Source organism: Halichoerus grypus, chromosome 8 (genome assembly GCF_964656455.1).
Source record: "Halichoerus grypus chromosome 8, mHalGry1.hap1.1, whole genome shotgun sequence".
In the NCBI taxonomy this organism is placed as follows: Eukaryota; Metazoa; Chordata; class Mammalia; order Carnivora; family Phocidae; genus Halichoerus; species Halichoerus grypus.
In genome coordinates this window covers 65,705,017-65,719,845 of record NC_135719.1, presented here as the reverse complement: position 1 = coordinate 65,719,845, position 14,829 = coordinate 65,705,017, and the positions used below count along the sequence as shown (strand labels likewise).

Here is a 14,829-nt window from a genome sequence, read left to right as displayed (position 1 = left end):
CCTTGCTTGGACAAATATCAAAGTAAAATGAAAGAAAAGTCTTTAAATGTGGAAAGTGTGCTAAAGTGTAGAGAAAAGAGAATTTCTCTGTGTGTAATAAAGTAAGGAAATCAGAATTTCCTAAGGGTGAAACAGTAATTTAATGAGTATTTTGTAAAAGGAATTCTAAGCCAATAATAAAACGCCTTTAAGTTATAAGGTTGGGGATGCTGATAATTCTGGTGTACAAGGTGCTTTAGGGATGAAGAGAAGATTATCAAGAAAACTCAATGATTTCATTATTACTGACTTCACTGAAGTTGTTAGATTCCCACACCTAATTTATTCTTTGAAGCAAATAGGTCAGAGGGATTAGGGATGCTAGCCGTATTCTCAAAAGACTTTTCCGTGTGAAAAAAAAAAAATAACCATAAATAAATAAATATATAAATAAACAAATAACCATTTCACTCAGATGCATCTCCTGGATTTGGGAGAGTGAAGTTACCGAGATGATGGATAAAATATGTAATTTATAGATTCAGATGCTACTATGCCCAACATTACTTGTGCTATCTGCATAATAAAAGCTAAGCTCCATACTAAGTCCCATACTAAGTTTTACAGCTGATTTAAGAATAATCTATGGAGATAAAATGTATCAAGGAAATTACCATATGCTTATGAGTGGGACAGGCGATGCGGACTCAGAACCTGGTGGTTTGTCTGTTTGAGGTTTTGTAAATTCTGTTCTTTACCAGCAGTTCTTACTATATGGTGATGTGAATGAATTAAAAGAGGCAATAAATGCAAAATGTGCCCACTTACAGTATTTCCCATAATCTCTTCCAGTAACTATCTTTTCTTGTCTTAACAAAGGTATTTGATCTTGGCACCATTTTTTCAAGAGTTGGATGATTTGATGGATGGATATTTCTTTAATAGTTAGGTAATTAGGCCTAAAGTCTTAATCCATGGGAAAAATATTTATTTGTTATACATGTGTAGAAAAAACCATATATTTTAGCCATCTCAACCTTTCTTGTCTTTCCTTCTCTCTCTCCCTCCTCCTTTATCTTTGTGTATATATTTTCTTAGAATTATCCAAAAGATACTATAGCTACATCCCTCAAGTTATATTAAAGGTTTACCTTAAGGGTGTTTCTTGGTGCAAATCTGACCTAAGATTAAATTCTTATTCAAAATGTTTATAAGTATTTTTAGCAAAATTTGTATTTTTATTTTCCCTTAATTGTATAAGTTGATCTATGTTCAGATACAACCAGATGAAGTAAATTGAGTTGTCGATCTAAGGATCATGTTGTTTCTATGAAAGCCAGCCAACTAGATTTTGAAAAGACATCCTCTTCTATGCATGATGGAGAGAGGGAGAAGTGAAGTGTTGAACCTCTATGATCTGTTTTAGATTATGACGTCAAAAGGTTAAGGATGAATTATTGTCACCTTAACTTTGATTATATATGTTTTTTTTTTTCAGTTTGAACCACAACCCTAACATTATTAAAATGTGGCTTTTGTCTTTCATTATAGTTAAGCAATTTGGTTTGCATTTTTGATGCACCATAATTGTAGTAGTGTGACATTGTTCTCATGATCATTCATAATGCAACTACTCACACCATGAATCAAATACAAATCAACACCTTTTTTATTTTACATGCACCAAAGCACTTTCTTTTCAGATTGATAATTTGCACTCACAGTTTAATCTTCAGCTGTGAGAATTGTTTTGGTTTAATTTACATCTGCATTCTTATCACAGATCTTTAAACCCTTATGAAAAGTGTTTTAGAAATAAACCAAATACCATGGCAGAAGAACAGGGAGAGGTTTTAGTATTACTAATATTAAAGTCTATTTAATTGCTGAGTAAAATATTTGACATTCAGGCTTAGGACAGAGTGCAGGTCCATGAAATCCTTGTTTTATACAATGAACATAGGTTCATGACCACACCTTCTAGCAGCATCAGAACAAGTAGCCACATGGCTATTTGACCTCAATGCCTATGAAGTTCTTTGTGTTCTAAACCACTCTGAGTTCCATAGCTGATAGAGATATTATTCCCAGAATCTATTCAGATACCCGAGTTTCTAAATTTATAGCATAAAAGTATCGTAATTGCTGTGGTTTCATACTGTGTCAACTGCACCATAATAGAACCACGATTTTTTCAGAATTTCCTTCCCTATATGCTTCTGGGTTAAGATAAACTGTAGGAGAAAGTTGTGCAAGGTTTGGAAGGAGGAAGAAAAGTAGTAGTTATTCCACTCTGAATGTTGCTGTAGAATGACAGGTGCCTTTGAAACACATGTGTATTGTCACTGATACATGCCCTCCTTAATACCCATCACAGGGCTAACCCATCCCCCCCCCCCAAAACCCTCAGTTTGTTTCTCAGAGTCCATAGTCTCTCATGGTTTGTCTCCCCCTCTGATTTCCCCCCTTCATTTTTCCCTTCCTTCTCCTAATGTCCTCCATGCTATTCCTTATGTTCCACAAATAGGTGAAACCATATAAAAATTGACTTTCTCTGCTTGACTTATTTCACTTAACATAATCTCCTCCAGTCCCATCCATGTTGATGTAAAAGTTGGGTATTCATCCTTTCTGATGGCTTAGTAATATTCCATTGTATAAATGGACCATATCTTCTTTATCCATTCATCCATTGAAGGGCATCTCGGCGCTTTCCACATTTCCTATTGCGGGCATTGCTGCTATGAACACTGGGGTGCATATGGCCCTTCTTTTCACTACCTCTGTGTCTTTGGGGTAAATATCCCATAGTGCAATTGCTGAGTCATAGGGTAGCTCTATCTTTAATTTTTTGAGGAACCTCCACTCTGTTTTCCAAAGTAACTTTACACCTTAAAGAACTGGAGAAAAAGCAACAAACGATGCCTAAGCCTCACATTAGAAGAGAAATAATTAAGATTAGAGCAGAGATCAATGAATTAGAAACCAGAAACACAGTAGATCAGATCAACAAAACTAGAAGCTGGTTCTTTGAAAGAATTAGTAAGATTGATAAACCCCTGGCCAGACTTATCCAAAAGAAAAGAGAAAGGACCCAAATTAATAAAATTATGAATGAAAGGGGAGAGATCACGACTAACACCAAGGAAATAGAAACAATTATTAGAAATTATTATCAACAACTATATGCCAATAAATCAAGCAACCTGTTAGAAATGGATGCCTTCCTGGAAACCTATAAACTGCCAAGACTGAAACAGGAAGAAAATGACAACCTGAATAGGCCAATAACCAGTAACGAGATTGAAGCAGTGATCAAAAACCTCCAAAAAACAAGAGTCCAGGGCCTGATGGATTCCCTGGGGAATTCTACCAAACATTCAAAGAGGAAATATTACATATTCTTCTGAAGCTGTTTCAAAAAATAGAAACAGAAGGAAAGCTTCCAGACTCATTCTATGAGGCCAGCATTACCTTAATCCCCAAACCAGCCAAAGACCCCATGAAAAGGAGAATTTCAGACCGATATCCCTGATGAATATGGATTCCACAATTCTCAGCAAAATCCTAGCTAACAGGATCCAACAATACATTAAAAGGACCATCCACCATGACCAAGTGGGATTTACCCCCGGGATACAAGGGTGGTTCAACATTCGCAAATCAATCAGTGTGATAGAACACATTAATAAGAGGAGAGAGAAGAACCATATGGTCCTCTCAATTGATGCAGAAAAAGCATTTGACAAAATACAGCATCCTTTCCTACTTAACACTCTTCAGAGTATAGGGCTAGAGGGAACATTCCTCAAGTTCATAAAATCCATCTATTAAAAACTCACAGCAAATATCATCCTCAATGGGGAAAAGCTGAGAGCATTTCCCTTAAGATCAGAAACACGTCAAGGATGCCCACTCTCACCACTATTGTTCAACATAGTACTAGAAGTCCTAGCAACAGCAATCAGACAACAAAAAGAAATAAAAGGTATTCAAATTGGCAAAGAAGAAGTCAAACTCTCTCTCTTCACAGATGACATGATACTACATGTGGAAAACCCAAAAGACTCCACCCCCAAATTACTAGAACTCATACAGCAATTCAGTAATGTGGCAGGATACAAAATCAATGCCCAGAAATCAGTTGCTTTCTTATACACTAAAAATGCAACTGTAGAAAGAGAAATCAGAGAAACGATTCCATTTACAATAGCACCAAAAACCATAAGATACCTCAGAATAAACCTAACCAAAGAGGTAAAGGATCTATACTCTAGGAACTACAGAACACCCATGAAAGAAAGTGAAGAAGACACAAAAAGATGGAAAAACATTCCATGCTCATGGACTGGAAGAGTAAACATTGTTAAAATGTCTATGCTGCCCAGAGCAATCTATACCTTCAACGCCATCCTGATCAAAGTTCCAATGACATTTTTCAAAGTGCTGGAACAAACAATCCTAAAATTTGTATGGAATCAGAAAAGATCCCAAATCACCAAGGAAATGTTGAAAAGGAAAAACAAAGCTGGGGGCATCATGTTGCCTGATTTCAAGCTATATTACAAAGCAGTGATCACCAAGACAGCATGGTACTGGCACAAAAACAGACATACAGACCAATGGAACAGAATAGAGAGCCCAGATATGGACCCTCAACTCTATGGTCAAATAATCTTCGACAAAGCAGGAAAAAATATGCAATGGAAAAAAGACAGTCTCTTCAATAAATGGTGCTGGGAAAATTGGATAGCTACATACAGAAGAATGAAACTCGACCATTCTCTAACACCATACACAAAGATAAACTCAAAATGGATGAAAGACCTCAATGTGAGGCAGGAATCCATCAAAATCCTAGAGGAGAACATAGGGAGTAACCTCTTCGACATTGGCCAGTGATCTTTTAGCTGATAACTGAGGAAGGAGCAGGAGGTATGCACTTTCTTCTCTGTGAGTTTACAGTATATATCGACATGCTTCTATGACCAAAAAGGAAAATCTTAAATTTTTATGTATGTACACACATACCCTTTTTAAAATGCAGAAGACCATCTTACACTATCCAGGGAATATGTGGAAATGAAGCCACAGGACCTTGGCTCATTATGATCAGAGTCTCTGCTACCCTCAGATCATTGCCTTTGCTATTCTAAATCTGAAGAGCGCATACATTTCTGTGTAACGATGGACACTCTTCCTTCACCCGTCTATTTCTGTTGTGACCAAAGCAGGAAGAGAAGAGGAAAAAGCCCTGAACTTGGGTTATTATTACAGAGTTTATCTCTTCTATGGGAGTTGTCTTTTTTTTTTTTTTCTCTTGGTCTCTTGTTCTTTCTGACTCTTCTACTTGCTAAGATCGACAACTCTTTTGAGAAAAATACAGTTAATCTCCTCTAGGAACTTGCTTTCCTCACCTCTTCTGTTTACTAATTAAATTTGACTCTCTATGCTAATTTTGGTTTAATTTCTTATTTAATTGTTATTTAAACAGAAAGGGGGTATGATATTATGTGGAGGGCCAATAGCATTTCAAGAAAGTTCTACAGAAATATCACCTCATCCGTACAGATTCTTTGACCCAGGAAATAAATAAATCAGATGCTGCTGCATGGTGAAGAATCTGTGTATGGAAAGGAAAATGGTGGTCAGCATTGAAAGAGTGGGAGGCAGGGGGTTTGGGAACTGGGATAGTCTTATCCAATGTGATTGGACTAACACCAAGCAAACACACTCAGGTACAGGTTATGGAAGGAAGCTAAGGCAGGTGGCTGGAAGGTGGCATCTTCTGAGTTTGGAGTCAGATGCCTCTAGTAGTTATGGCATTTCTCTCAGGAGTAATAAGATATCCTAAAACACAGTAAGATAGAGCATAATATTCAGGAGTCTGAAATAAAGGCAAAATGTGGAGGTTTTGATGATGATGATGATGATGATGATGATGATGATGATGATGATATTTACTGTTCATTCATAATATAACTAGATCACCCACAGGTAGCAAGGCATGCAGGTACGCTGAGAGAAATACAGAACTCCGGTCAATGAGCCTCCTGCTAGGAGACAAGATTCCAGTTTCTGGAGCAGGAAAGGAAAGAAAAGGTAAGGTCCTAGGAAAAAGCATTTCAGGACCAGTCATAGAGGAACCCCATTATTTATGCACTTACTATGTGTCTATTGACTGTACAGTATATTCTGCATCCTAGACACTAGGCACTAGGCACTAGGGATGCATTAATTTTCAAAACTGCATTCCCTGCAACTAGTGCTTATGTATTAATGGCATTCCTTGATAAATAACTCTGTGAGCAAATATTTATTATTACTATCATCTTCTACAGAACTGTTGAGAGCTTTTGTACTGCTAATGTCCTTTTCTAAAAGAAGGATATAGCACATCGCATTTTCACACACAGCCTGTTTGATGGTGCATCTTTTAGGAAATGCTGGAGTCATGAGTAAATACTATCCTTGCCTTCAAAAACCTCACAATTTATATTGACAGTTAATAGTGGGGAAAGTGATCAATGTAGGTAAATAAAACACTGTAGTAACAGAAGTACAAAGTGAAGAAAATAAATTATGTTCATGGTTCTTCATCGCTCCTTTGCATTCATTATTTATCCTTCTATTTTTACTCTGTGTCCCAGAGAGGTGATGGCTCTGGACACTATTATTTGGGCTTCCTTGTCTTCTGGTTTCCAGTCAGGATCAGGTGATAAAAGATCCCAAAAGGACATAAAAGGACATGAAGATAAGGATATTATTTTTGTCTCCACCTACTTTTCCTCTACCTTTGGCAGGGGGATTTTGGCAACAGCTACTTTCTTCTGTTGAAGGCCACAGATCATGTCAAGCAGCCTCTCCTACATGCCTATAATTCTCAGCAGGTTTAGGAACATGGATCCCTCTATCCTTTCAGTCTTAGGGTGGTAACCACTTCGATTTGCTATTATTTCCTGTGTGTTTCACCATGTGCTGTTCATCCCCTAACGCTGCCCACACCTAACTAAATTTATCTTTAATTAACTTTTGAGTTTATCATCTCTATTGTGCTAGGACTCTCAGCAGCAAAAGAACTGTTTGTTGAGTGTCTATTATGTCCCAAACAATTTAATATACATTACTTTATCTGGTTATCACAAATACCCTCCAGCGTATGAATTGTCAGCCCCATTTTATAGAATAAAATATAAAAGAGAATTAAGACCCAAAAGGGTTAAGTGACTTGCTCAAAGTCTCGCCTCTAAAATTAATACAACTGAGATTTGGGCCCAGTGGTCCAAAACCCATACACATTTTATCACTATGTTGTTAAGAAAAAAAAAAGAACCAATTATTAGACATAGGTCAAAAGCTCAGAACCAGACCAGCAACAAGTTTTTTGATGCTGAGCTTACTAAATATGGAAGTGCTTTGATGACAGAACTGCAGACATAGAGCAACCAGAATGAGTGTGACGAGAAGAGAACAAAGAGGCAAGGGAGAGAGAAGGCAGCCTTTTTCAGAAGCAAACATATTTTTTCTCATTTTTTTTTCATCAAGGTTATAAAGATAGCATTACACCCAGGGAGAATGGTGTTATAAATTCACATATCATGCCACAATGAAGGAGGCCTAAATTCTTCTGAGAGTGTGTGTATCTGGGGGAGTTTCTCAACTGCTCATTATTTTCCTGTGCCCTTAAAAAATAGGATTAGGTAAGCAATGTGACTATAGTTAATAACACTGTACTGTGTACTTGAAATTTGCTAAGAGGGTAGATTCCAAGTGTTCCCACCACACAAAAAGAGAAAAAAAAGAAAGAAAGAAAGAAAAAATGATAACTATAGTAGGTGATGGATATGTTAATTAGCTTGATTGTGGTGATTATTTCACAATGTGTATGTATATCAAAACTTCAAGCTGTACACTTTAAATATATACAATTTTATTTGTCAATTATACCTCAGTAAAGCTGGGGAAAAATAAGATTAGGAAAAATAAGACCTTATCTGGGTTTTTTTGTGCACTGGGGACTGTAGATAAGTTTGTTGTTTTCTCTGACTTTAGGGAAACATTAGTGTTCCTAAGTTTCAATATATGATATCACTGACCATATTTATATTAGAACCTCAAGCCCCACACAAATGGCTAATAAAAATGTTTGTTATTTCTTAATATATGCCTTAGTATATAAAATCCCTTAGTGCTCTGACCCTGTATAAAAACCTAGAGAATCTGAGAAAACCAAAGAGTGCAGGTGCAGAAAACACCTGAAAATGTAGAAGTTATTAAACAAAAGGAATTCAGCCACAAAGCACAAAAACATTAACCAACATTTGCAAGAATCCCCAAATTGCAAGAATTTCTAAGCCTGAAATGTATTTTTTGTAGCTAAATCCAGAATATGGGTTTCCTAAAGGACTGGCTAGTCTCTGAAAGGGCTGAAACATGCAACGGAGAGACAGAAGACCTTATGACAATGGCTAATATGCAAAAACAAATGCAACCCTGAACTACACACATTCTATAAACTTGAGGGGATGAAGATAAATGAATATTTTATCAGTACAAATATTACCTTTTGCTAATTCTCACATGATCTACTTGTTTACGTATGCTATTTTCCCCTTGATTTTGCTAGAAATATTTTTACCAACAAGAATGGACCTCATAGTGGTGATAGAGTGTTTCTTAACAGAAAAGGAAGTTTTTGCCTGCAGGGCCAATATCACATGGATCAAAGATTTCTGATTAAAATACATACAGTGAGGAGTGTAGCTGTGATGTTTTCGTATGATATCTGAATTTTGTAATGAAACACAGCAGGTAGAATGTGAACTTTAGGGTAAAGAAATGCAATATTCCTGAAATCTGTGTAGGATCTTTCTAACTCCTGGTATTATGATTAATTTTCTCTGGGAAGCAGCCAGCACTGACATTATACTGCTGTTCAGAGATGTTCCTTTGATGGAGAATATCTGGTGATGCCACTCTGAATAGCTGCACAAATGATGATGGCTATGTCCTTTGTAAATTGAGCTTGTTTGATGAATCAAGAGAAATTTTAGAACTACGTATACGTGAGGACCCAAAGTAGAAATTGTGTGTGTGTGTTATTTGTCCAACTCTTGAGCTGATGTAAATTTTGGAAGCCAAACTTATTATTCTACACAGGTGGAACAATGACCAGTAAAATATCATGAAAAGAATATGAGGTCTGGTGTCAGAAAATCTGATTTGAAGCAAAGCTGTGCTGCTTCCTGGCTGTGAATTTCAGGCAAGAAACAGTAACAGTATTCCTACTTGTGTGATGTCATTAATAATGACATCTTTTTCAGAAGTGATCATAAGAATCAACTAAAATGATATATGTGATAGTGATTATAGGTATTTATTTCTTGGAGTGAGGCAGTCCACAGAGTCTTACCAACTTTCCCCCTAAAAACAACAAAAAACATGGATAAAGTATTTTAAAACCCCTTTAAAAAATATAGTAAAGCACTGGCAATTTGAAATGGAATATTTAGAAGTTAAAAAATCAGTAAAACGGAAACCTAGAGGGATTAGCAAGAAACCGGATTTTAATTCTACCCTGAAGACACTTGCCAAATGTAAATGAACTTAACATTGGGCTTTCACAGCTTCATAGAAGATGCAAGACAAAGCCCAAGACCAGCTTCAGGTAGGAAATCTAAGAGGAAGTCCCCCTAACTTGGCCTCAGGCTTGTGCCTCAAGGGCTATACTTTGATATAAGGGCATCTAGAAGTAAATCTGCCTTTCTTCCCAGGAAATTTAATTAGGAAAATCCCCTTTCTCAAGCAATGATTTGGGGAGGAAGGAGAAAAGCATTTCCTCTGGAAACCTACAACAGTAAGTAAATTCTCACATAGATTGCATACCAAATTTATACTATTTTGCTGGATTAAGATATGGAGATTTTAACCTCAAAAAACCCTGAAATAGTGGCACTCCAGATATGTAGCACTCCAGAAGTGAATGCCAATCACTTCTGGAGGAACCAAACTTCAGCCTAGGTCTCAAAAGAAGATAAGCCTATAGTAATAAATAAATAATTAATAAATAAATAAATTAATTAATTAAATAAATAAATGGGTAGGCTGGGGAGTAGGGGGGGCTCCATGATCAAATTTCAACAGTCAAAAAAGACCTGAGAAGCAGACCCACGAAAAGCTCAAATATTGAAATCATTACACAGAATACAAAATAATCATTTTGAATAAGTCTAAAGGTGTAAGAGATTAAATGTAAGTAAAGAGAGACTTCTGTTTCTGGCTCTCATGGAGTAACTTGTATTAAACAAATCTTTCTGTCAAAAACAACCATTAAAGTTGAACAACATATAGAAAACAGCTATTTAGAAGCATAATAGAGCAAAGAAGGTAGGCAAGAATTGCAGGGATAAGATCCAGAAAAGACAGGAAGTACTTGAGGTGAGTGCTTATCCTTGCCTCCGTATTTTTTCTTTTCAGAACATCCTCTAATAAATAACCAGTTTCATAGAAGCCAGACAGAAAGCAGTGACCTAAAGCTTGGGACAGTTATACTAGGTTGAGGAGGCAAAACCTAATCCTTAAGCTTGAGCTCAAGATTCCATCCAAAAAAAAAGAACCACAGGGAAAGGAATCCCCACTTACACATGCAGTTTCCCCTTTAGACATTAACCAGCCCCCATACTGAGCATGTGCAACACAGCACAGTGAACCAAGTAGCTCTTCCTTGTCCTCATTTGATAAGAATTTTTATCATGACTGGGCGTAGAATTTTTTTCTGTATATATTTAGAAAATTGCATGCTTTTTACTTTTCTTCTTAAGCCTGATAATACAGTGCTCTACACTGTTCAGTTTTTTTAAGTGTTAAAATAATCTTGCAATCCTAAAAATCTGGGATATACCATACCTGATCATGTATTATTGTTTTTATAAATTGCTAGATTTGGTTTACTTTTATTCTGTTAAAAAATTTTTCTCCCTGTGTTTACTAGTGATACAGTGTTTTTCGCTATGTGTAATGTCTTTGGTTTTGTTATAACGGCTGGCCTCGTAAATGTGCCAGAATTCCCTGCTATTTCTTTTCTGGAAGAACTTGTGTAAAGTTAGTATTACTTGCTCCTTAAATATTTGATAGAATTCACCAATGACATGTTCCATGTGGAAATACTTTTAACCACACCTTCATTGTCTTTAATAGATATAGGGCTATCCAGAGTATCTATTTTTTTTTTGGACTGAACTTTGGTAATTTATATCTTTCAAGGAATTTTTCCATTTCACCTAAGTTGTCAAATTTATGGGCATGTTTTCATAATGTTCTATTATTATCCTTTTGATCTATAGGATCTTTAACAAGGTCCTTTCATTTTTTTTAATAGACTATTTTTTTAGAGCAGTTCAGCAAAGCTGAGCAGAAGGTAGATTTCCCATATACTCCCTGCTTCCACATATGCATAGGTTCTCTCATTATCAACATCCTCCACCAGAGTGGTACATTCATTATAATTCGAGAACCTACATTGATACATCATTACTACCTAGAGTCCATAGTTTACATTAGGTTTCATTCTATGTCTTATACACTCTATTGGTTTGGACAAATTTATAATGACATGTGTTCACCATATTATTATCATTCAGAATAGTTTCACGGCCCTAAAAAATACTCTGTGCCCTACTTATACATCCCTCTCTCCCTCCTAAACCCTGACAACCACTGTTCTTTTTACTGTCTTCATAGTTTTGACTTTTCTAGAATGTCATATAGTTGGAATCATGCAGTGTGTAACATTTTTCAGATTGGTTCCTTAGTAATATGCATTTAAGCTTCCTCCATGTCTTTTCATGGCTTGATAGCTCATTTCTTTTTAGTGCTGAATAAAATTCCGTTGTCTGGATGTACCACAGTTTACATATTCACCTATTGAAGGACCTCTTGGTTGCTTCCAAGTTTTGGCAATTAGGAATAAACCTGTTAAAAACATCTGTGTGCAGGTTTTGTTTTGTTTTGTTCTGTTTTTTGGGTTTGGTTTTTTTTTTTTTTTTTGGTTTTGGGTTTTCAGCTCCTTTGGGTAAACACCAAGGAAGATGATTGCTGGATTGTTTAGTAAGAGTATGTTTAGTTTTGTAAGCGGCTGCCAAACTGCCTTCCAAAGTGGCTGTGCCATTTTGCATTCCCATCAGAAATATATGAGAGTTCCTTTACTCCACATCCTTGCCAGCATTTGGAGTTGTTAGTGCCCTGGATTCTGGCCATTCGAATAGGTGTGCAGTGGTATCTCATTGTTTTAATTTGCATTTCCCTATGACTTAGGATGTGGTATATCTTTCCATATTTATTTTCCATCTGCATATCTTCTTTGGTTAGATGTTTGGCTAAGGTCTTTGGCCCATTTTGAATTGGGTTTTTTATTTTCTTATTGTTGAGTTTTGGGACTTCTTTGTATATTTTAGGTAACAGTTCTTTATCATATGTATCTTTTGCAAATATTTTCTCCCAGTCTGTGGTTTTCCTTTTCATTATCTTGATAGTGTCTTTCACAGAATAGAAATTCTTAACTTTAATGAAGTCCAGTTTATCAATCCCTTCTTTCATGGACCATGCCTTTAATATTGTATCTAAAAAGTCACTGACAGACCTTAAGTCATCTAGATTTTCTCTTTTTCATCTTCTGGGAGTTTTATAGTTTACTATCTTCTTTATTCTTGATATTGATAATTTTTGTCTTTTTTCATTTTTACTAATCAGTCTGGCTAGGCTTTTTGCTTCATTGATTCTCCCCCTCTCTTTCTCTTTTATTTTATTGATTTCTGCTCTTGTAATTTTTCCCCCTCCCACTGTTTTCTTTGAGTCTTATTTACTCCTATTTTCTACTTTCTTAAAGAAGTTTAAATTTTTATGTGTGATATTATTTTCTAATAAAATATTTAATACTATAAATTTTCCTCTAAACACTAGGTTAGCCATATTTCCCAAATATTAATACATTCTGTTTTTATTTTCATTGCATTCCAAGTATTTTCTAAATTCTTTTATAATATTTTTTTAACTCAACACATGGTTTACTTGGAATTGTGTTGTTTGCATTTGTATTTGTGTTGATTATCAACTCTTTGGAAACTTTCCAAATATCTCTTCTGTAATCAATTTCTAGTTTAATTTTGTTGTTATCAGAGAGCATATGTTGTATGTATGGTTTCAAATCTTTTAAAATTATTAAAACTTGGTTTCTGGCCCAGAATGTGGTCTCTCCTGGTGAATACTCCATGAACACTTATAAAGAACATAAAAGTTGGCTATTGTTGGGTGGGATGTTCCATAAACATCTGTTATGTCAAGTTGGTTGATAGAGGAGCTTGAGTCTTCTCCATCTCTGCTGATTTTCTGTTTGTTCTATAAATTACTGAAAGGAGTGTTAAGTCTCCAGCCCTAATTGTGAATTTGTCTATTTCTCCTTTAAATTTGATTGGTTTTTATTCTGTGCATTTTGAACCTCTGTTATTAGATGGGTATACATTTAGTAATTGTATATGTCTTCTTGTTAAATTGACAATTTTACCATTATGTGATGCCCTCTGCATTCCTGGTATTATTTATTTCTTTGAAATATACTTTCTCTGATATTAATAGAGACATTCCCAATGTCTTTAATTAATATTTTCACATTACTTGATTTTTCATCTTTTAATTTATCTCTATATTTAAGGTGCATTTCTGTAGATTGCATGTAGTTTGGCCTTGGTTCTATTTTTATTCAGTTTTCTCCACATTTGAAATAGGGTGTTTAGTCATTTACAGTCATATTTACTGATAAAACTACCATATTACTAATTGTTTTTTATTTGTCATATCTATTCCTTGTTCCTTTTTTCTCCCCTCTTTCCTGCCTTATTTTGGATATAATATTTTCATTATTTCATTTTATCTCCACTATTGGCCTGGTAATTATACTCTTTTAAATTTTTTTTTTTATTTGTTGGTTTGGCATTTGCAGCCTGCATTTTTAACTTATTACAGCCTAACTTCAATAATAATATGCCACATCAAAGACAGTGTAAAACCTATACAATGGTGTAAGTCCTTTTCCTTAATTCCATCTTATGTGCTATTGTTGTCATACATTTTACTGCTAAGTATATTATAATTGCCAAAATACACTGTTACTATAGTCATTCTTTTTTTTTTTTTTTAAGATTTTATTTATTTATTTGACAGAGAGAGACACAGTGAGAGAGGGAACACAAGCAGGGGGAGTGGGAGAGGGAGAAGCAGGCTTCCCGCGGAGCAGGGAGCCCGATGTGGGGCTCGATCCTAGGACCCTGAGATCATGACCTGAGCCGAAGGCAGACGCTTAACTACTGAGCCACCCAGGCGCCCCACTATAGTCATTCTTTATAGCAATTAAATATATGGAAACTATCTTTTAAATTCACCTTTTTAGTATTTATGGCTCTCTTCATTTCTTTGTGTGTATCCAAATTTATTTTCTTTAATATTTTCTTGCCTGCTGGTAATGAATTCTCTCATCTTCTGTTTCTCTGAACAAATTTTTATTTTGCCTTCATTTTTTCAAAGATACCCCCCACCCAAATGTTTAATTCTGATTTGACAGTTTTCATTTGTTTAAATTTTGGCACATTAGATATATAACTCCCATTTTCTTATGTTTTGAAAAAAAAAAAAACAACTTCTGAAAATTGTGCCATAATTCTTACTTTCTACTCTGTATGTGTATTTCTTTCTGTTTTCAAGATTTTTTCTAGATCTGATTTTCAGGCATTTGAGTATAATATGCCTGTGTGTGTGTGTGTGTGTGTGTGTGTGTGTGTATGAGTGAGAGAGAGAGAGAGA

The 14,829-nt window shown here is 35.5% G+C and overlaps 1 long non-coding RNA gene across 1 annotated transcript in view; it reads right to left on the bottom strand.

Annotated features, from left to right (window-relative positions):
• The window catches only part of LOC118532201 (uncharacterized), a 433,403-nt gene that overhangs the window by 127,860 nt on the left and 290,714 nt on the right, over positions 1-14,829 (bottom strand). The gene's annotated exons all lie outside the window — the stretch shown is intronic.